We start from the raw sequence: 22,843 nt of genomic DNA on the forward strand, positions 1-22,843 counted from the left end.
CACCAGACTTTTCGCCAGAAACTATGAAGGCCAGAAGATCCTGGACTGATGTCATACAGACCCTAAGAGAACACAAATGCCAGCCCAGGCTACTGTATCCTGCAAAACTCTCAATTAATATAGATGGAGAAACCAAGATATTCCATGACAAAACCAAATTTACACAATATCTTTCTACAAATCCAGCACTACAAAGGATAATAAATGGTAAAGCCCAACATAAGGAGGCAAAGCTATACCCAAGAAGAGGCAAGAAACTAATCGTTTTGGCAACAAAACAAAGAGAAGAAAAGAACACAAACATAACACATCCATTATGAATATAACAGGAAGCAATAATCACTATTCTTAATATCTCTCAACATCAATGGCCTCAACTCCCCAATAAAAAGACATAGATTAACAAACTGGATACTAACGAGGACCCTGCATTCTGCTGCCTACAGGAAACACACCTCAGAGACAAAGACAGACACTACCTCAGAGTGAAAGGCTGGAAAACAACTTTCCAGGCAAATGGTCGGAAGAAGCAAGCTGGAGTAGCCATTCTAATATCAAATAAAGTCAATTTTCAACTAAAAGTCATCAAAAAAGATAAGGAAGGACACTTTATATTTATCAAAGGAAAAATCCACCAAGATGAACTCTCAATCCTAAATATCTATGCCCCAAATACAAGGGCACCTACATACGAAAAAGAAACCTTACTAAAGCTCAAAACACACATTGCACCTCACACAATAATAGTAGGAGACTTCAACACCCCCTCTCATCAATGGACAGATCATGGAAACAGAAATTAAACAGAGACGTAGACAGACTAAGAGAAGTCATGAGCCAAATGGACTTAACGGATATTTATAGAACGTTCTACCCTAATGCAAAAGGATATACCTTCTTCTCAGCTCCTCATGGTACTTTCTCCAAAATTGACCATATAATTGGTCAAAAAACGGGCCTCAACAGGTACAGAAAGATAGAAATAATCCCATGCATGCTATCGGACCACCACGGCCTAAAGCTGGTCTTCAATAACAATAAGGGAAGAATGCCCACATATAGGTGGAAATTGAACAATGCTCTACTCAATGATAACCTGGTCAAGGAAGAAATAAAGAAAGAAATTAAAAACTTTTTAGAATTTAATGAAAATGAAGGTACAACATACCCAAACTTATGGGACACGATGAAAGCTGTGCTAAGAGGAAAACTCATAGCGCTTGAGTGCCTGCAGAAAGAAACAGGAAAGAGCATATGTCAGCAGCTTGACAGCACACCTAAAAGCTCTAGAACAAAAAGAAGCAAATACACCCAGGAGGAGTAGAAGGCAGGAAATAATCAAACTCAGAGCCTAAAATCAACCAAGTAGAAACAAAAAGGACCATAGAAAGAATCAACAGAACCAAAAGTTGGTTCTTTGAGAAAATCAACAAGATAGATAAACCCTTAGCCAGATTAACGAGAGGACACAGAGAGTGTGTCCAAATTAACAAAATCAGAAATGAAAAGGGAGACATAACTACAGATTCACAGGAAATTCAAAATATCATCAGATCTTACTATAAAAGCCTATACTCAACAAAACTTGAAAATCTGCAGGAAATGGACAATTTCCTAGACAGATACCAGGTACCGAAGTTAAATCAGGAACAGATAAACCAGTTAAACAACCCCATAACTCCTAAGGAAATAGAAGCAGTCATTAAAGGTCTCCCAACCAAAAGGAGCCCAGGTCCAGACGGGTTTAGTGCAGAATTCTATCAGACCTTCATAGAAGACCTCATACCAATATTATCCAAACTATTCCACAAAATTGAAACAGATGGAGCACTACCGAACTCCTTCTATGAAGCCACAATTACTCTTATACCTAAACCACACAAAGACCCAACAAAGAAAGAGAACTTCAGACCAATTTCCCTTATGAACATCGACGCAAAAATACTCAACAAAATTCTGGCAAACCGAATCCAAGAGCACATCAAAACAATCATCCACCATGATCAAGTAGGCTTCATCCCAGGCATGCAGGGATGGTTTAATATACGGAAAACCATCAATGTGATCCATTATATAAACTAAAACAAAAGCTATGAAGGAATGCTTGCTTTCATTTAACCCAGGACCTCCTATCCTATATTGGAACAACCCCATTTTGGTTGGGACACCTCTGAGTGGACCACAATATTCATTAATCAATGAAATGTCCCACAGGCTTGTCCATAGGATTACCTGGTTTGGCATTTTCTCAACTGAGGTTTCCTCTTTTCAGATGACACTAGCTGATCAGAATATTGATGGAATTCTACTTGTCTTTCATGGAGGGTGCTTGTATTTCACCTTTCATTGTGAAGGATACTTTTAGTTGGTAAAATCATGTTTATATATTTATTTTCAGCAATTAAAAGAAAGTGTATTAATTAGTTTTTCCTTTATGATACTGAGAAATAGACTTTCATTTGAGTTACTTTTCCTGATTTGTAAATTGTCTATGCTACAATATGTGTATTAAATAATGTGAACATGTGATTCATCTCATTATCATTAACTGAATGTCTATTTTCACTAAAATGTAGACCGTCTTACATCTTCCTATGTTGAGTAGTTGTTGTACCTTATATTCTGGATTTTTTTCCTATTTTGCTGTAAGACCTGGTGTACTGCCTAACTTTGTTTTGCTTATTGATATATAGCTGAGAAATAAGAATTGTATATATTTACAATATGATATATGTGCATATGTATGTGTATTAAGAAACAAAAGATATATTTGAAAATTAACTTTAATTATTTAAAAAGTAACTTTGGTTGATCAATGTTATTATGTTCTATCATGTAGAAGCTATTGAGATTTGCCTTCTATCTATTTAACAGCCTTGATTAAGATGTGAGCCCTGCTTTAGCTGTATGAAGCCACTGAGCTGGTCTTAGGTTTACTTGTATTACTTATGGCTTGTGATCTCTCCTCACCAATTTCTATTCAGCATGAGAAGACGAAAATGTATTCTGTGAACAGAGCTACCTGACATCAGGTATTAGAAGAAGATAATGACATCATCCAGAGGAGGGCACATTTCCACTGCCTCTCTGTTTTTGGTGAAGGATAGGATTCCTGTTCTCCAAATTCTCCAAAAATTAAATGCTTGCTGCTGAGGGGGAAAGAGGAGGCAGCCAGTCAGATAAAAACATCTGGAAAATGATGAGACAGAAAATTCAGTTCAGATTGACTTGTTCAACCTGGATCAGACTTTGGTGAATCTAATGTCAGATGATTCACTTTCAGCACATATAAAACACAATGCAATTTGGAAATAAGTTTCCAGCAAAAATCATTACCATTCCAGGTTTTCAGGCAACAATGTCATTCCTATAGACATTCCTTTATGAAATACATGTGAATATGAGGATAATTTCTGTAGCTAAAATACTTAGATTCAAGTATGGATGCTGAGTAAGATATCACAGTGGTCACCAAGGCTTAAAGTGTAGGTGCATGTGAAATATCTCAAAAGGATAGGTTCTATTAACTTTGAGTGCCAGAAAATGGTAGAGAAAGGGAAGAGTCTGGGTTAATCATTCTGAAAAATTTGGGTGAGGTCTTCATTTATAGAAAAAAATTGGGTGAGATCTGCTTCCACAGATAGCCAAAAGATCACTAGGTCATTAACAATATTTACTCACAGCACTGTGTATGGTAAACAGTTGTTTTTCTCCTTTGAAAAATGACCTATATATGTTTAACATTCTTAGATCACTAATGCTCTAAGGTTACAAGGATATTTGGGCCCCTAACATGCTACAGTGTGGGCCCCACTCTGAGTTACACTGGCTCCCTGCTCACCATTGTTTGCATGGCAGGAAACCTCTAGCTGGCAGTAAGGAGAGTGCCACTATGACTGTCACCTGCAGAACTCACTTAGTACTATCAAAACACTTGTGAAAGTAGATGTGAAAGTTGTGGGGATATGAAGGTGTTTGAGGAGAAAGCAGACTACTTGAACAATAATGATTGTTAGTTCAGTCACAGGAAATATTTAGTGTGGAGTCAATATAAATGTGAAGCAAGGCAAATTCTCTCTACACTGGGTTTGCTGTTCGCCCTCTTTCTCCCCACCTGTTAGCATTTCCTACTGATAGCCCCAGTATTTATAGCCATGCAACAAGAATGGGCAGGGAGAAAAAATTCTGCGACATCTTATATGTTCTGGACTTGATTGTTGCAATCCATATATTGATAATTGACTTAAAATTATTCATAAGTTGGCAGAGAAGATAGATTAGTTGATAATCAGCTTACCATTCATACATGGTGACATGAGTTTTGCCCACAGAACACATGTAAAAATGCAGGACACAGGAATGAGTACAATCTCTATGTTGGTAGGACTGAGACTTATTCGTGGTTACCCTGGCCATACAGATTAGACTATTTGAAAAATTTTAAGCTAGTCACATACTCTGCCTTTAACAAGGTGGGCAGCATAGTAATTGACTTTTAAGGTTGACCTGTGGTCTTTTCACATGTACATATATACACATATACTCACAGAGATACATGTACTTGCACATGCAAAAAATACATGAGCATGTTCACAATGGATGAGACAAACAGAAACTACTAAAATGGTTATGAAAAAGTCCAAACATGTTTATTTATACTCATATAGTAGACAATAGTTTCTATGTCTACTATCTTTAATACTGAGAAGATGGGTGTGCTGAAGCAGCAGGAGAGTGTGCGCGTGTATATGGAAAACAACCAAGCATCCACATCCTGCTGTCACTAATTAGAAGTTCACTGGATTCTGTAGAAAAAATTATAAATAAGCTGTTTTAGTTTGTAAGCAGGTATATCCAGAAAATGATAAAACACTATAATTTCTTAATTTTCATAAACAATAGATGCTAAGATAGATGGTGACAGCTAGGTTTTCAAGGAAGCTCCAGCTGCATTCAAACTTATATCAAAAATATGCCCTATTGGCCTAAGCTTTGTCATTTGAGGTCCCTTGATAAGTACTATTTCTTGGTTTATTTGAGATGGGTGATATTGTTTATGTTGGATCATGGCAGTCAATATTCAAGATACAGAAAAACAGCCAGAATCAAACTATCAAAAGAAAACCAGTATGTTTAACAAAATTATGTGTATGTTCCCTTCAGCTACATATGTTCAATTTGTATTGCATAGTGTGATGATATGTGGAAGTGAAGCTTATGAAAAGCCATTTATGGAGTGGAGTTATTGTGAACAGGATTAGGATCTTTCTGAAAGCAATTCAAGGGAGAATGTAAGAAAGCTCAGGTAGTAAAATGCTTACCACAAAATCATAAAGACCTGAAATCAATGGCATCACTGACATAAAAGTATGGCTATAGTGATGCACAGTCAATATTCCAGCATTATTTAAATGGGTAGAGAAAGATCCATGGACTTCACTGCTCTGTCAAGTACCAGGCCAATGAGAAACAATGCCTGATAAAAAAGAGGGTACTTTCTAAGAAATTACACTTGAGATCAATATCTGACTTTAAATGGACTCCCAATCATGTGCTTGCACATCTACCCACATGAAAGCAGCCTCATTCAAAAGCATGCACTCACAAAGACAAACTAAATGAAGAATTAGCACTATTGAGCATTATCTTGTTCTCTTTCTATTATCTGATGGCAATGGCTACATGTAGCTTCTATGAGAGACCAAGCCCTGAACGTCTTTCTCTTGCCCATGCCTTTGGCCTTTCAGTATACAGAATATAACATACATTTATATTGCTTAGGTATCTATGCTTAGGTTCTATACTTAAATAACCAGAATTGATTATGATGTCTTTCAAATCCACCATTTTATCATCTTGAAAATCCCCATTAGCCATCGGGCCAATGTGTTGATGATTGCCAAACCTAAAGAGAGAAGTGAGAAGAGTCTTGTAACCATGCAGATGGAAAGGGTAGCTAACTGTATTTGTTTTAGCAATATTGATATTTTACACCACAAATGCACCACTGGTTTTGAGTTATAACAACATTGTCTGTAGTAAAAAAGCAATATGAACTTAATATTCATACTGCAATTTCCCCATAACAAAAATAATGATGAATAAAATTGATTCAATAAAGATGTGGATATAAAGAAATATATTTCTTAAGTTAATTTTTCTTTAGTAAGTACATGGAGATACACAGAAATGAAGAGTAGTAAAAGAGTTCATAGATTTTTGTTTCACTCTTTCTTAACTTTATTTACTGTCATTATCACATGCTAACTTTATTTACTATACATTTATTGATAATAAGAAAAAGCTTAGGTTTATCATATTAATAATATGGCTATAACTTTCTCCTCTTATACCCTCTTGTCTTAGTTTCTCTTCTGTTGCTGTCATAAAACTCCGAAAAGGCAGCAATTTCTGTGAAAATGTGCATACTCAACCCAGAATTTAAGGGTACAGTACATTGCAGCAAAAGAAACAAGACAATGGGAAATTGTATCAGTTAGTGACATTGCATGTACAATTAAAAAGAAGAGACAGTTGAATGCATGTGTTTAGCTCACTTTCTCCTTTCTATATAGTCTAGAATTATAGCACAGGAAATGATACTACCCAGAGTAGATGGGTCTTCTAACCTCAATGAATAAAATTATTTTGTAGCACACAAAGGGCTCCAAATCTCCATGGAGTCTACATTCTGTCATAGTGGCAATTAACATTGTCCATCACAACTTCCAAAATAATATGGATTACTTAAAAGTTCTATATTTCATTACAAAGAAGAGAATGTTAGGACAGAATGTAATGATATTCACACCTGGGAACTAAAAGCACCAAGGATTGGCGGGCTGGGTGTGGTATCTCTGCAACAAAGACATGTATTTGAGGTTTCTCTTGGTGATCTTGTGTCAGGTCCTTTTCTGAATTAGCTCATGTTTTCCACCATCGTTGCCTTACCACTAAGGTTGAAAAGATTCATGTAGAACTAGAGAAGCAGCTCACTACTTAGGAGCACTGCTTGCTCTTAAAGAGACTTTTGCTTCAATTCTAAGTATCAACATGGTAACTCAGTATATCTCTATTTGTTTCTCCAATTCCAGAGTTCATATGCTTTTCTTGTCTGTTCCAGCAACGACACATGTGGGTAACCTACATATTTACTCATAGAAAATAAGTAAATACATCTTTAAAATATTTATGAGTAATCTACTTATGAACTCAGTGTTAAACACTTTTGTATATGTTGGTGCTGGTTTTTACTGGTTTCATTGCATGAATAAAAACCTACATAGGTTTGTTTTCTAACCTGACATAAACTGGATATGGTAGTACATTTCTGAATCCCAGAATTATCAATTGGAAAGCAGGAGGATCAAGAGTTTAATTTGTTCTGTCCTGCGTAGCAAGCTCAACAACCAAAAAAAAAAATCTGTGATACATGAAATTATGAGATCTGATCACTTTTCCCTAAAGAGAGAAAGAGAGGGGTAGAAATATTCAATTAATGCCCACCTGAAGCATAGCAGACTCTCTTCTGTGACTGCCTTGAGCCTATAACCTTCACTTTCCCAAAAGAGTTCTGCAGACTCGCAAAGTAAACAGACTTTAGGAAAGTGACAAGCCTCTTTTTATGATGCTACAATCACAGAGGAGCAGAACTTCCCCTAGTCAGTTCTTCTGGGATGCTGACATAGGTTGACTGCAATCAAGTATTCTTGGCTGTTCGCCAACTACAATGCATGGACTCTATTCAACTCTTTTAGATAAATATAAGGGTACAGTAATCCTCAGAGCATTCTATTGCTATATTTTCCATGGAACAGTCCTAATAGTGCTAACAGGATGACTCAGATGGTAAAGTGTTTTCCTGCTATGTCTGACAACCTCAATTTGATCTTCTAAACGCACACATTTTGGGCAAAGAACCCACTCCCACAGGTAGACCTCATATGTCTACTCACATTCTTTGGTATGCATTCCCACATATATGCAAACTCACATATACAGTAAATAAGCATATAAAATGAATAAAATAATAAATTTTTTGAAGAGGAATTCCCAATAAAACTCTTACCCAAAAGATAAATAACTTTCAGTGTCCTCCTTGAACATCTGTCTGAGTCCCTAGCCCAAGGCTTGCTTCTATTCTCTTTTCTTCACATACACAAGTTGTTGCAAATGGTGTCTGTGACACTTATTTCAGGTTGCAATTCACTGTATGGATGATATATGAGATGCTGCTTACCAGATAGTCTTATTGTTATGATTTGATTCTATGTATAGAAAAATAATTTCTTAACATAACAGTCAATAAATAATCTCTCCAATTATTTTTTTAAGTAAAACTTTCAAATTCTTAAAATGTGAAGTAAATTTCATCTATTTCATAGTGTCTCAATTAGTCAGTACAAAGCTTCTCAAGGGTATTCACTAAATGGACTGTTTGGAAGGGTAGCAATCACACCCTCAGACTTCAGGGATTCTACAGATGAGGATTCAGTAGGGAGTCCAGTGCAGGGGGATTTAAATAATCATCTGATAACATTCTTTGCTATGCTACCCATAACAAAATTTGAATTTTCCTTTCCTAACAGCTATTAATTGCCAAGACTTCTTTGGTTAGGGGTGGCACAATGTGCGTAACTTTCTATTCTATGCAGATATTTATCTGGATTAAGTTTAATGGGGTCCTGTGTGCTGCTGTGCGTTCATGTGTATAACTGAACTGCTTTTTCCAGACTATTTCCCTGTAGTCTTTCACTACCTCTGGCTCTTACAATATTTCTGCTTTCTGTTTTGTAAAATCTCCTGAACTTTGCAGAAATGGATTGAGATGCAAGTGTCCAGTTTAAAGGTGAATAATGCTCTTTGAACTTTGATTAATTGTGGGTCTTTCTGTTTCTAAACATACACTGAAGAAAGAAGCTTCTGTGATGAGGTTTGAAAGAGGAACTAGTCTACTTTAATAATAGTAAGTTCTTAGTATTTGACTTAATTTGGGGTTATTTAGCAAAATAATAGTACTAAATTTCCTCCATAAGAGTTATGAACATGGGGTTGGGGATTTAGCTCAGTGGTAGAGCGCTTGCTAGGCCCAGGGTTCGGCCCCGAAACGAAAAAAAAAAACAAAAAAAAAAAAAAAAAAAAAAGCAAAAAAAAAAAAAAAAAGAGTTATGAACAGTTCATCTATAAGTTCTTGGTTTGAAATGTTGGCATGTATGTTTTTCTCTAGTTGAGTGTGTTAGTTAGAGTTTCTATTGCTGTGAAGAGAAAGCATGATCATGGCATCTCTTATAAAGGGAAAAAATATTAGGAGTGGCTTAAAATTTGAAGAGTTTAGTTCATTACCTTCATGACAGGAAGAACTGCAATGTGCAGGTAGACATGGTACGGGAGAAGGAGCTTAGAGTTCTGTACTGAAACTAGCAGGTAGAAGAAAATGAATATCACAGTGTGCATGTCTTGGGCTTATGAAATCTCCAAGTCCAGTTCCCAATGACATACCACCTTCAGAAAAGCCAAACCTAATTCAATAACATCACACTTTGTTTTAGTTAGGGTTTTACTGCTATGAACAGATACAGTGACCAAAGCAGGTCTTATAAAGACAACATTAAGTTGGCTTACAGGTTCAGAGGTTCAGTCATCAAGACTGCAACGAGGCAGCATCCAGGCAATCACAGCACAGAAGGAGCTGAGAGCTCTGTATCTTCATTTGAACGCTGCAAGCAAAATACTGCATCCTCATAGCTAGGAATAGGATGTAAAAGCCAAAGGCCACAGTGACATACCTACTCCAGCATAGCCACACTTCCAAATAGTGCTACTCCCTGGGTCAAACATATTCAAACGATGATATACCTCCTAATAGTACCATTCTGTGTGGCCAAGTTTTCAAACACATCAGTCTGTGATGTCCATTCCTATTCAAATGACCTCATCAATTGAAACTAAAGTTTAACCACAAAGTGTGGGTGCTGTTGTTGTTGTCGTTGTGATTTTGTTTGTTTGTTTTCTGTGATGTTTGCACCAGTAGCCCTGTCTTCCCAGGTAAGTGATTTTTGTAGCACAAAACATTATTATTTATGTAAAACTGATGATTGCTCTTTAGTTTTAGTAACATATCACACAAAATTATGAAAGCTTGCCAGTATAGAAAAGAAAACTTCAATATAGATGAGTTAAATTATTTTCCCATGTATCAGACCTAAAGTAAACTCACAAAGAATATTGAAAGCAATAAATTACTTGCCATTTTCACTAGGAACAATCCAGTAAGCTGCTATCCTCCATGGCTTCTGCCTTTGTTCCTGCCTCAAGGTTTCTCTCCTACTTGAGTTCTTGTCCTGACTTCTTTTGGTGATGCACAAAGGAAATGGAGATTTACTTCTCAACATCTCTTTTGCTTATGATATTTGATTGTAGCAATAAAAGCCCTACTAAGATACTGATCAATTCAAGATTATTTGGATATTTGTAGAGATTTAGAAGTATTTGGGATGACTGAGTCTTCTGCAAGAATCTACTTACCTAATCTTATGTTGTTGTGTCAATGAGAAAGGCTACATTGACCTCATAGTTGTGAGCCTCCAATGACTTATCTAGCCCTTCCAAAATCCAATTCCTGTCCTACCAAGATATGTTCACTCTTTGACCTAAATCAACAAATACATGGCTGTCCATTTTCCTGTCAATGAATTACTTCTTCTTTCCAATGGTAGAGCTACTGACAATATCTTTACTAATTGATAATGTGACACTTCAGTATTCAAAGGGAAACTGAGACATATTCTCTTCTTTTGTAAAGGATTTAGTAAAACAGTTAATACTTTTGACAAGTAGTTAGAAACTTGCTGAAGGTTTTCAAAACAGTATGAGTACAGCGTCCTAGATAGACAAATTGGAAGGAATTTTGATGAAAGTTCAGGCACATAAAACAGAGTTGGACAGATACTCTTTAGAGGCATCATGAGAAAAGGAAAAATGTATGATTCTGTGGATTTTGGAAAAATGAGAGAGATATGTATACTTAAGATGTACCCATTACATTGGTGGAAAGATTTTTTTTTTCAGTAACCATCAGATATTTCAGTGTCTGGCAATTTGAGGTCTCTAAGTTTTGTGGTACCTTGAAAATATAACTTGTATTCTATCAGTGGGATAAATTAATAAAGTGGCTATTATTTATAAGCTTGCCACTTCCTGAATAGAACACCGATGGCTTATGTTCTAAAATCAAGAATCCACAAATGGGACCTCATAAATTTGCAAAGCTTCTATAAGGAAAAGAACACTGTCATTAGAACAAAATGGTAACCAACAGATTGGGAAAAGACCTTTACCAAACCTATATCAGATAGTGGGCTATATACAAAGAACACAAGAAGTTAGACTCCAGAGAGTCAAATAACACTACTGAAAAATGGGGAACGGAGCTAAACAAGAAATTTTAAGTAGAAAAATATTGAAGGGATGAGAAGTATCTTAAAAATTGTTCAACATCCTTAGTCATTGGGGAAATGCAAATCAAAACAACCTTGAGATTCCACCACACACCAGTCAGAATGGCTAAGATCTAAAACTCAGGTGACAACAGATGGTGGTGAGGATATGGAGAAAGCAGAACATTCTTCCATTTTTTTTTTGTGGGATTGCAAACTGATACATCCATTCTGGAAATCAGTCTGTATGTTCCTCAGAAAATTGTATATCGTACTTCCTGAGGACACAGCTATACCACTCCTGTGCATATAACCAAAAGTTGCTCCAATATACAACAAAGACTCATGTGTCACTATGTTAATGGCAGTCTTATTTATAATAGCCAGAAGCTGGAAAACCCAGATCCCTTCAACAGAGGAATGGATGTGGTACATACACAATAGAGTACTACTCAGCTATTAAAAACAATGACTTCGTGAAATTTATGGGCAAAAGGATGGAACTAGAAAATATCATCCTGAGTGAGGATGGTATGCACTAACTGATAAGTGGATATTAGCCCAAAAGCACAAATTACCTAAGATACAATTAAAAGACTACTTGAAGCTCAAGAAGAAGTATGACCAAAGTGTGGATGCTACAGTCCTTCTTAAAACAGGTAACAAATTTATTCAAGGAGGAGACATGGAGACAAAGTTTGGAGCAGAGATTGAAGGAATGTCCTCAGAGCATGCCTCACCTGGTGATCTAGCCCATATAAATACAGCAACTAAACCCAGACAATATTGCTGATGCCAAGAAGTGCATGGTGATAGGAGACTGATATAGTTGTCTCCGAGAGGCTCTGCCAGAGGATGACAAATACAGAGGTGAATTTCTGAAGTCAATCATTGAATTGAGAATGGGACCCCCATTAGAGGAGTTAGAGAAAGGTTTGAAGGAGCTGATGGGGCTTGTGACCCCATAAGTACAACAATACCAACCAACCAGAAATCTCAGGGACTAATTAACCATCCAAGGAGTACACATGGACAGACCTATGGCTCCAGCTGCATATGTTGCATATGTTGCAGAGCATGGCCTTTTTGGGCACCAGTGGGCAGAGAAGTCTTTGGTCCTCCCAAGACTGGAAACCCCAGTGTAGCAGAATGTTATGGTGGGGAGGTTATGGAAGGGGTTGGTTGTGGGTGGAGGTACACCCTCATAAAATTGGAAGGGGGACTGGATAGGAGGTTTATGTACCAGAAACTAGGAAAGTAGATAACATTTGAAATGTAAATGAAAAAAATCCAATTTGAAAAAAGAAGACAGAAGAATCTTTGGCATGAGCTGAAAGCTGGTCTTGGTTCTGACAGAAATATTAATTATTTTCTCATAAATATATTAATTGTTTCTCATAAATTTACTTTTAGAAATCCTGTAAATACCTAAACATAAAAGTACAAATGCTTGTTGATTTTCTACTTTTATAAGAGATGTCATCTGATTTTTTCTGCTATATTAAACTCAATTGTTAAAGCAAACAGAGATGGGATTAAAAGAGAACATAGTGGATCGCAGCCCACAGCTCCCTGCTCCCAAACCCCATGGGAGAGAGAGGTCATTGCCCAGATGTGTGGGAACTCCTGAGACTGCAGGGCAGGAGAGTCCACTACTTCTGCCCATCTTTGCCCACATTCCTGACCCAAGACGAAACTACATAGGGCCTCTGGGAACAGGAAGATAGAGGCACTCAAGCTGCAGCAGCCATGCAGTCCAGACTGCGTCTAGATCTGAAGGACCATAGTCAAACAGCTTCCTTCACCCAACTCCCGTGGGAAGGAAAACTAGACCTTCAGAGGGACAGACATGCCTGGGAAACCAGAGGAGACTACTCTCTGCCCATATTTCTGACTGTGGAGGAAAATATCTAGGGCCATCAGGGCCCACTGACTGATTTTGATGAAGAGTGAACATTGAGTAAGAAATATCAACACTGAAACAAACATTAATATGTAAAATGTTCCATTCAATTTTAAGCACCACCAGCTGGCTGGATATAACAGTCGAAAACTGCTTTTTTTACACATTGGAAATCCCTTAGAAAATGAAAGAGTTTGTTGTTGTTTCAAAATGATAGTCATGATACTAATTTTTTGAAGCAATCTACAAGATACTCAATAACAAATTTGGAATGCTCATGCACGTGTACCTGGAAAGGAGAATTAGGAAACATTGTCATGATTACCTCTTCTCTGTTCAATTCATGATGTGCTGAAATACTTTTTAGTGTATGATTTTTCATAGGGGAGGGAAAATAATTTAAATGATAATGTATTCTGCAAATGTGCCTCTTTCCTTATGGATATCCTTCACTTTTGCTAGAATTTGTTTTGACTGCTCTCTCCTCTCTCTCTCTCTCTCTTTCCCTCTCTCTCCCTCCCTCTTTCTCTCTCTCTGTCCTCTCATTCTTTTTCTCATTTGAGAAAGGGTGTCTCTGTGTAGCCCTTGACATCCTTCATAGACCAGCCTGCTGGCCTGAAAGCGGATACCTTTCTCCCTCTCCTTCCCAAGTGCTGGATTTAAAGATGTACACCACCAACATCTAGCTTGATGTGTGTGTGTGTGTGTGTGTGTGTGTGTGTGTGTGTGTGTGTGTGTGTGTGCGTGCATGTGTATGTGTGTGTGTGTTTGTGTGCGTGCGTGCATGTGTATGTGTGTGTGTGTTTACTTATTGTGTTTGTAATATTTTATCAGTAGGTTACTGAAATTTATTCTTTGAAAAATACCTTACATATATGTGATATATCTAATGTACTTGAACACATTGTCAACAATTGCACAATTATCCTCTTTCATTATATTAAGTGTTTATTCTTCTATAAAAACCTACCTTATTTGTGTTTTTATTTATTTGTTTGCTTGCTTGCTTATGGCACACTGCATTCTAAAGTTGTATAAAGCTGACATACTAAGCAAGATATGCCCAGTGGTACAGTAGTAGCACAATGGATTGAGGGTAACCAACTCTTTTCCAGTTAGAAGTAAGACCTGCTCCACTGGAGGAAGTCATGCTTGGTACTGTAAATCTGATCAGAAATCCATTGAGTGGGAGCTATAAGCCCACTACTGTTTTGCTCCAGGTAATTGGTATCAACTCTTTTCAAAAGGTTTTATAAAGATCATGTCAGCAAATTTCTTTGATTGTTTTCCAAGTTTCAGCATCTGCTTTTCATCTACTATGTTCTCATGGTAAGAAATTATCGAGATCTAGAACCATCTTTTTCATTTTGATTTAGAAAAACTGTGCTGAAGAATTTTAGTGACTTGTTCAATATTAACATAGACTTGATGGCAAATAACAGCCATCTGTATGGTCTATACATCCAGTCTTGACTAATATGTCTTTCATTGCTTACAGTTTCACTGTGAGCATGAGTTTCTGTATCTTAAGAATGTGCTGGTAGTTATTTGATATTTCAATACTATGACCTATTCTTTAGTAGGCAGAACCAGAAACCAAGGTGCATTTTTACATGGATATTTCATTTTTTGTATTATGTGTATGATTTTTTTTGAGTTGTGTATATAAACTTTACACAGGGCAGTGATAGGAGAGGAGAGTTGAATTTTAGTGACTAATTTAATGTAGAAAAACTCATAGATGAAAAGGATTCAAAACGTAAGAAATATGCCATGATATTCATCATTACCTTAATATTCCCATGCCCAGAGAAAGTGGAATTCTACTCTCATTAACTTTCCATCTTGTTTTCTCTAACAGTTTTCCTACTACAATGTCAAAGGAAGTAATTTAGATTGCATATTTCTTTTCAAAGAAATGTTGTGAGATATAAGAAATCAATTTTGAATTGTCAGATCATTTTCTGGTTGGCATCAAGGTATGATTCATATCCCATTATATAAAGTATACTGTATTATAAATGAATATTATTTTGATAGGGTTTTGTGAGCTATAAAATAAACTGAAAAAGGCTTTTTCAGTGAATATGAATTGGGTTTTCTATAAGGAAGTGAGAAGAAAAGAATTTAATTTTATGAAGGGAGACCATAATAATATTTTACCACAGATTACATTTTGAGAATTTAAAGAGAGAGAAACAAGTTCAAAGATGATGATAGATCAAAAATTATTCCCAAAGAGTGTATGGAATGAAGGAAGGAGATAAATCAAGTGACCACAAGTAATACTATTTCATGCTGAATGCTTTCTGTATCAAGCATCAGTATCTTTATAAAGATAGACATATCGCCTCCCTTCTAAATTCCTTAAAATAAATATGGCAAGTAAGGTGACCAATACAATGAAAGTGGGTGTCTTGAAGATAAATGTGATTCTAAGTCACATATTTTCTCTCCCTTGACAGAATGCTAGAAATAACCATTTTCTTCAATTAAAATCCAGCAAGAGAGATAAAATGACAGAGAGTATATTACAAAGAATAAATAATGCTGCAACGAACTGACATACATGTTCAATAACATTTTCATATTCCCCAGCTATAATTTTTTTTTCGCCAGAGGACATGCATGAGGCAGTTATCAAGTGTCACAAGGTTTCAGTCTAGTCAACTTCACCTTGTTGCCTATTATTGACACTGTTTTTCCATATTAACAGATTTTAGGGATTAAACAGCCATCAGCTTTCCTGATCTACAAACTTGGGGTGCTCTGCCTACCTCACAAATGGAGGAGTCAACTGGTGATATCGTAGATTTTTTTTAAAAAAGCACAATTATAAAATAAATGCATTGAATAAATCCCATGTTATCAGATATTTTTGAATAGTTACACAGAGGAACATGAGAAATATTATAGTTGTGAGAATAAATTACTGGAACTTTATCAATAAATTGATAGCAAATCACTGACAAACAAATAATAATATAAGATGTATATGATACGTTGGCATCATCAATTTAATCTTTTTAAAAATGATGTCCATATAAACATTGAGTTCAATAATTTTAAAAATATATTATTTTTCAAATACCTTGAGGAAATGATTCTATTATACATAATAATCTATCCCAGGCAGACCATGGTAGGAAACTACCACCAAGTTTCATGCATTCATTTTCTTTTCTACCAGCTAGGTTTTAAACAACCTTTTTAGTCATAAGAATAATCATACCAATCCTTGTTACATTAGTTCAACTTGCAGAGACAAATCCAAATGTCTATCCAACACAGATGGGTTCTAACTGAAAACTAAGTTAAAATTGCCACAAAGTACAGCTTTTTTTAGAACAATTATTTTATTGAGCTTCCTTACCTACAAGAGATGAGGAACTACAAGAGTGTGAAAATCCCAAATATGTTTAAACATTACAAAAACATCATCCAATTATGGGTGACAATCTTTTGGAAGCTGCATCATGTGGTCTCATTTTCACTTATTCTCCTTTCCTTTCCTTTCCTTTCCTTTCCTTTCCTTTCCTTTCCTTTCCTTTCCTTTCCTTTCCTTTCCTTTCCTTTCCTTCCTTCCTTCCTTCCCCTCCCTCCCTCCTTCTTTTTCATTTTTCCCTTTTTCACCTTCCTTTCCTCCCTTTTCCTTCCTCTTAATTTCTGTCTTTAAAAATATATTTATAGTATAGAATTTTCTAAGGTCCTATGTAGTTGGGTAGACAGTAGTATCTAGAATATTAATAAAGTGTCCCAGCATACACTTTCCTAAAATGTATCATGACTAACTTTCTTACTATTATAGTGTCTACTTTTGTATGGGTCTTAATTTAATGCTATGACTTCTAAGCCAAACCGAAAGTTTCATCAAGTTATGTCCAGGGGATGGGGGTGGGGGGAAATCACTGTACAAGAATTGATCCCATAAAGTTTTACTAAATTATTAGCTTTCGTTCATTGATTCATCCAGGCATTTTCTAGCTTTTATACATATTGAAAAAAAGACAGTTGAGCCTTAGAGCTGTACCTCTGAGACACTAGCCCTGAGTCTTCTTCTAGACAATGTAGAGAGGGTAGTGTTCTGAACCACTACATCTGTTTAGTCTGTCAAGTTTTCTGAATAGCACCATCTCTGACAGAAAAAAAAAGGTTGCTATGTATTTAGTTTTCCAGAAAAACTAAAGAAAATGATGTTACGGTTAATGACATCCCTGAACTATTTTACTCAACTGAGAAGCTATAGTATAAGTACATACAGAAAGTAGAGTACAAACTTATCATCCATTCTTATTTCTGATTGTATTGTTTTGTAGGTTTTTTTTTTTCTTTCTTTCGGAGCTGGGGACCGAACCCAAGGCCTTGTGCTTGCTAGGCAAGCGCTCTACCGCTGAGCTAAATCCCCAACCCCTCTGATTGTATTGTTAGTGGAAAAATATAAATCTTTTTACAAAGGCTCATTTATTATTCTGTCATATGAAAATTACACTCCAGGCTAACAAACACCTATAATCAGGTGTTTTCTATTTTATCACCACACTTGAGAAATTAATTGCAGGGGACCTGAATATGGAAGCAGAGATCTCTATATGTTTTTGTGTTGAGCATATGGTTTTCAGAGTTGAGGGTTCTATGAATACCCAATACTGAAAGGGTATAATAAAAATGTAAGTTGAATGAAAAGCATACACGATTATCTGTGAGTTTGTCTTTTAGAGCACATATTAATCATTTTTAGATTGATAGGTTTTGAAAAATATTATTACAGATAAACACATCACCAATTCTGTCTTTGATTTTAAATGAATACCATTTGTTCTTTATGCATTCCAATCCACTGTAAGGAGTCACAAATAAAATATATTATATCGTAAGAGCCATAAAATGCAGGTATTAGACTGAAAAAGCTTCTCAGCACCTGCATTTTATGGGGATATTAAGGAGACATATAACCCTTTTCAAACTAAATTTCCCTTGCCTTTTCTTCTGCTGAGAAAGAATTTAAACCTGTTTGGTCCTCCCAGAAGAAAAGGTGAGCTAAGCTGTGCCTATTAAGAGAGGACAAGTGGGAAAGATAGAGTTTTGATTCAAAAGAATGACACCTAAAACTTCCTTCTTAGTAAAATGTGCTTTAATTAATGACATCAGACACACAAAATAGGACCATGCTAAGAACATCCATGCCAGAACAACCATTTGTTACCTATTTTTGTTTCTTAAAAATCAAAGTGAGTCAAAAATGTAAAAGCAAGTCATATGGACCATCCTAGCTGGGAAAGAAGATGTTCTAAGATATATCACATACTTTCCCTTAGCTATTGAACTACTAAAACAGTATACTACAGGAAACCAAATTTCACCCATGAATCTCAAGGTGAGTGAAGAGAAAACCTAAAGCCTGGTGCCATCCATAAGTTGTGTTCCAGAAAGTGATTTCAGAAAATGATGACGATTTCTCAAAGTACTTTGCAAAAGAAGATCAATAAAGAAGTGAGTTCATTACAAGACAGAGCCCCACCTTGAACAGGGCCATACTTTGACCAGGAATACTTAGTTATAAACAATACTAAACAAACAAATGAACAAAAAATTTCTTGACCTTTATTTAATTCTTACCTTCAAGTAGAAAGCTTCAAGTGCTGGGGGTGGAGAGAGAGAGAGAGAGAGAGAGAGAGAGAGAGAGAGAGAGAGAGAGAGCTTTTAAACTATGTAATTGGCTAAATTTTCAATGATGTGAAGAAGTTGGAAGGCCACAGGTTTAGACCTAAATTATAATTTGATTTAAAAATCTTTTCTTCCCTGAGTAGTCGTTACTTGACCACATCTGAATCTGACCTAATATACTGTGACTAATAAAATATTGTAAAATGTATTAATTTACCAAACCTTAACTTTCCATGAACCAAAAGTTAATAGTGGCTCAGCATAGGAAGATTATAGCAAAAGTTCCCTTTCTTTGTCAGAAATACCTATTTGATACATTTACCAGTAGGTTTAAAAATAATGCTTTATTTATGTCCTTTTTAGGAAGTACCTGAAATGCCAGAGGAAGTCTTATGGATGCTGCCTTCTGAAGATATAGTTGTTCTCCTGACTGCATAACATTGATGGTTATCTGCATAATACCTTTATAAAACAGATTCTTCAATATTCATTAATGGAGGGGAAAGACTGTACTTCTTGGGATCAATGTGGAACTAATGGTTGGTGGGAGAGATGGGAGTTTTAGCCTGCTCTAGTATCTAATAAGTGGATCATGCTCTAGTGAATACCATAACAACTGTGCTCAAGCAAGTGTTGCTAATTAAGTTTGGTCACACACAGTGAAGAGAAAAGTAAGAGGAATCTTAGAAAGAGAGATGGTGTTGAGAAAGGAAAAAATGCAGTTTGTATGTGTGTGTGTGTGTGTGTGTGTGTGTATTTGTGAATTGTCAAGAATAAAGAGAAATACTGTCTACAATATAGCTGCTTTTCTTTTTATTAAAATCCCTCTTATGCTGTTTATTTTGTTCATGTGTGTGCTAATATCCAAGTATGTGGTGGACAGAGCATAACATGCTAGAGGCTTTTATTTCTTGCAATGATGTTGGTTTCAGACAGGCTTGGCAATACATCCCTTTACCCACCAACCCACCCTGTCAGCACATATAACTGCTTTGCTTAGGCAAAGCAGAACTAATTACTAATTATACATTTAAGAATAATATTCTTCAATTACTATGCTATGTCAATATATTTTTGTTTCTAAAGAGGCCTTCATGAGTCTTAGTACAATGGTGGGGAATAGAGAAAGCATAATGGCAGGAAAATTAATCCCATGTCATAGTAATCCACCAGTTTGCCATATAACTTCCTGATATTTTCCCACAAATCTACTTCTCATGTTTATTTCTTTTATAATTAGTCCATTACTTCCTTTCAATGCTGCCCTCATATTCTTGTGTGTTGGGTCACCCACTGGAGCACAGGCCACAAGTCCAAAGACTGTTTATGTGTTTATATCTCCCAAGGAGCCAGGTGCTATCTAAGGATATGTAACTGTACATTTACTGGATCTTGTCCCTGATGTTGGAATAGTGTCCATTTTTGGAAGTACAAGAGGTTGCACTCCAACTTCCATGACAACAGATTACATATTGGATAGAGCTGCATAAGCAATGCCACAGGAACATTTATAAGAAAGATTTATTCCATGGGGCTTATTTAATTTTCAACATAATTTTCAAGTTTTTTACCTTTCTGTACATGAAGAAATAAATAAATAAATTATTACAGTTTTTCTCTTATTTTCGATTTAGTATAGTTTCTCAAACATTACATCCTGTAAAGAGTTTCCTTCGTCTCTCCATCTCCACTACCTCCTACCTTTGTATGCAGTCCTACCTTTCCCTTCAGAGATGAGTGTGCCTCACAAGAATATGAACAAGGCATGGCATGTAAAGTTACAATAACATTAGCCATCTCTCTACATACTAATGCTGGATAAAAAAATCCAGTTATAGGGCAAGGATACAAAAAAAGCAGATAGTAGCATGAAAAACATTCCCAACACCTTTCATAGGAGTCCCACAAAACCAAGTTTCATAACAATATAATATGTAGAGAGAACCTAGGCTAGACCCACACAAACTCCCTGAGTATTTCTTCTTTCTGTCTCAGTGAGTCCACATTGATTCTGTGGGTTTTCTTATGTTGTTCTTGGTCTCTTTGGCTTCTACATTCTTTCTTCCTCTGTTAAGTATAACTTACTTAACTGAAGTAATATTACTTCAATTCCATCTAATGTTTGGCTGTAGTTCTATGCCTGTTTTTCATCAGTAGCTACATGATTCTTCTCTGATGATAACTCACTTAGACACAAATCTGAGAGTAGAGCAGAATAAAATTAGTAATCATTTCATGGGCTTTTGCAGAATAGATCTCAAGCTAGATAAGTCCTTGCTTGTGGATGGACTGAGGGTTGATAGAGATGGGAATAGGCAGGATCAAATGGAGAGAGAACAGAGGAACATTACTTAGAGGGTCAACTGAAATTCAGGGACAAATCTAAGGCAAGATAGAAATCTAGTGCATTGGAAATTTACACAATTTATTTGGGTGACCCTAGCTAAGAATCCTAGTAATGAGGATTCTTAGCTGTGTATACCCTTTCTAGTTTTGATTGTTCCTGTTTTGTTTAACACATCATGTACAAAGAACACTATTTTAGATTTAAGGTGCATATTCTTTTCATTCTGTATATTGTCAGTGCACTGTCATTCTCTTCCATGGCTTACTAAGTATCCTCTAAAAATGAGAATCATAACTACTGTTGGATGACAGGAATGCTCACAGGAGCAGTTCTATGGGAGATGTCAGGGCATATGCACTTTCCTTGATTTTAGGGAACTCTCTGCAACTAAGATAACAGAGTCTTCCCAGATGGAAAGCTGATCATGAGAGATGGAAGGACAGTGGATAATCTTGGAAATGAGGAAAGGAGAGATGTTGATTGAATGTGTCATCACTGTCAACAGCAGAAGGCTGGAATTCTTGCTAGACAAAGGTCATTCATGGTCACATGAAAAAAAAATTTTCTCTTTTAAATGTGCTTTAAGGAAAAGTCTGTTGAAATGCCTGTGAAAACGCATTGCTGTGTCCAGACCTCATTTTCTGCCAGAGGGAGATGTGCACTTGTCTCAAAGGTCTATGCACATTTCTATATTGCACTTTGTGAGTAAAGCCCACGAAATGCATCTCACTGATTGCCCTGTTGAGTTGATTATGTGATTTGGTATGGATATAGCATAACTTTGTTAATTATGTTCAGCTTTATAGCAAAGAGTTTTCATTCTTCTGATTGTCACAGAAGATAAGGTCAAAAGGAATGGACCTTTAAACCTCAGAAGCTGTGTAGCTGGGGATGGCTTTGAATCTCTTATCTTCCTGCCTTTTCCTCCTGGTGGTAGGTCAGTACCACCAGGAATGCATCACTGCTATTAAATAGCCTGTGCTTGTAAATTAAACCTAAGTTTTCTGTACACTAGGCAAGCATTCACTTACAACCTACCCACTGAGTTCTATAAATTTGTTATTCTCAAAACTGCATTTTCAAGTTTAATTGTACTGAATATACACTGGCTACTTTGCTTATAGCATAAAGAATAGTCTTCAGGTTCTCTGGAGAGTCCTCTTGGTCTGAACAGCTGAGATTTCTCTAGAATCAATATCACTTGTGGATCAGATAATGTATCTCACCATTCTAGAAGATAAAACCACTTCTTGGTCAAGTAATATTCAATGTTGATGTTGACCCTTAAGAGCACTGAGCCTCAGGAATACTCATATCAATGCAAATAATTTCATGGAAAATACATTTTGATACAGTTGCCACTTAAAATCCTGCAGCTCCCTCTAACATTACTCTTCCAATAAGAAATATATATATATATATATATATATATATATATATATATATATATATATAATTGTATTGGACCTAGAGATTCAAGTTCATTGCTAGTGT

This window comes from Rattus rattus, chromosome 10, assembly GCF_011064425.1.
Source record: "Rattus rattus isolate New Zealand chromosome 10, Rrattus_CSIRO_v1, whole genome shotgun sequence".
Lineage (NCBI taxonomy): Eukaryota > Metazoa > Chordata > Mammalia > Rodentia > Muridae > Rattus > Rattus rattus.